Below are 2,068 nucleotides of genomic sequence, written 5' to 3'. Positions count from 1 at the left end.
ATTGCTCTGGGACTTTAGAATTCAAACAGATAGTGGTCGTGGCAGTGCCTGGAGACAGCAGAATAAACGAGAAAGAGCTGGAGAAGATAACAAAATACAAAGACCTACAAATAGAAATAGGACGACTGTGTCAAAGGCAAGCAAGGGTAGTGCCAATAGTCATAGGCACCTTGGATGTAATCCCAAAACAACTGGAGCACCACTTGAACACTTTGGCATTGACAAATTCACCATTAGTCAATTGCAAAAGGCGGCCTTACTAGGAACTACTTCCATCCAGTGAAGATATCTGTGATACTATCAAATCTCCAGATCTGCCTACTCCAGGTCTTTTGGAAAGACTCAATAGGTAGACAAATCCAGTCTGAACATTTGGCTGATTGTGCAATGAATAATAACAACAACAATAATAATAACAATAATAAATATTATGGTTCATTGCACAGTCAGACAGAGACTCAGACTGGATTTGGCATTTTTGTCTACCTATAGAGTCCTTCCCAAAGACCTGGGATAGGCAGATCTGGAGGTTTGATGGTATTACAGATATCTTCGCTAGATGGAAGCTGTTCCTTTTGCAATTGACCAGTGATGCATTTGTCAATGTCCAAGTGGAGCTCCAGCAGTTTTGGGACTGCACCCAAGGTGCCTATTCCTATTGACACCCCCCTTGCTTGCCTTTGCCACAGCCCTTCTATTTCTGTTGGCAGCTCTTTGCCTTTTGCTATCTTCTCTCGTTCCTTCTCTTCTGGTTCTGCTGTCTCCAGGTACCGCCTGCCACTCGCTCTTATTGTTACTCACGTTTTCCCCACCACCGAGAACTTCCCTTGCCTCTTCAGTGAACTTGGGCGAACAGGTGAAGTTTGCTTGACAGAGGTCACAACCTCGCCGGGCTGCCCACCTCCCTCCCCCCGACGCCCCCGCGGCAGGGATCTTTATGCTATATTAAACACAGTCAAAACTGCACCCCGCAGGGAGGAGAAAATAAAAGTTCTTTTGTGCCCTCCCACCCGCCTCTTTTCTTGCAATTGAGTCGTCTCTGAAGAAGTTGCAGTTTAGAATTGCGCCCCGTCCAGTTTAAAAGGCGAGGGTGGAGGGGGGGGGAAAGCGGATTTCTCTCCCCCCCCCTTTCCCTCAGATATAATCTCAGGGGAGGGGGAGAGATAAAACGCAACTCCAGTTTGTTCCCATTTGGTTCTCCTTCTCTTGCCCCCCCCCCCCCCCGTACGAGAGGAAGAAAGGAAGCGAGCGGCTGAGCCAGGGCGCAAGGGCAGGCGCGCTCATCTGGACGCCCCTTTTGCTTAATGTGTGGGTGCGTTTCAGCACCCGCGCCTGCAAGGCTCGCCCCCCTTTTTCTTTGCCTCTCTCGGCACGCCTTAAATGCAGGTCTACTCTGAAACAAACCCAGTAGGGTCCCTTCCCTCCCCCTTGCCTCCCATCCGCGGCAACCTTAGACTTTGTGCCTTTGCGCGCCGCCTTCAGAGGTCTGGCGAAAGGCGGCGGGCCAGTTCAGCAAAGAAACCTTCTTCCCTTTTTCTCTCCCTTTCCCCCCTCCCCCTCCCCTTTCCCCCTCTCTCTTTCCCTCCCTCCCTCCCTCCCCCCCTTCACACGCACACACGGACACTCTCCCACACAGGTGCGTACAGATCAGCCTGCAAGCTCCCTCCGATCTCCCACAAGTCTACCTGCCTCGCTCTGAAAGGTGTGCCACCCTTTAGATCGCGGCCCCCACGCCGCGCAGGCCTCCAAAGGACGTGTCGGTGGGGAATGCTCACAACGGTCCCACGCGCGGAATCCTAGCCGCCGCCCTCCCTCCCTCCCCCCCCCCAACTCAGCCCCGCGGACTTCCCCCGGGCTTCCTCGCTTGAAAACGTGCCTGGAAGGGCTTCCATAAGCCTCCGCGCGGACTTTCCCAGTACTGGGTGGGGCGTCTTACTCGCGGGTGGCTGCCTTTTCTTAATCCGCAAACCCCCCCGCCCCTCCACCCGCGCGCGCGCAACACTCTTAATGCAAAGTTATAACAGAGCTCTGATGGTGGCTGGGATTTTTTTTATTATTATTTTCTTTT

The sequence above is a fragment of the Crotalus tigris genome, unplaced genomic scaffold (assembly GCF_016545835.1).
Source record: "Crotalus tigris isolate CLP2741 ecotype Arizona unplaced genomic scaffold, ASM1654583v1 scf7180000021358.389521, whole genome shotgun sequence".
NCBI lineage: Eukaryota > Metazoa > Chordata > Lepidosauria > Squamata > Viperidae > Crotalus > Crotalus tigris.
This window is presented reverse-complemented; position numbering follows the sequence as displayed.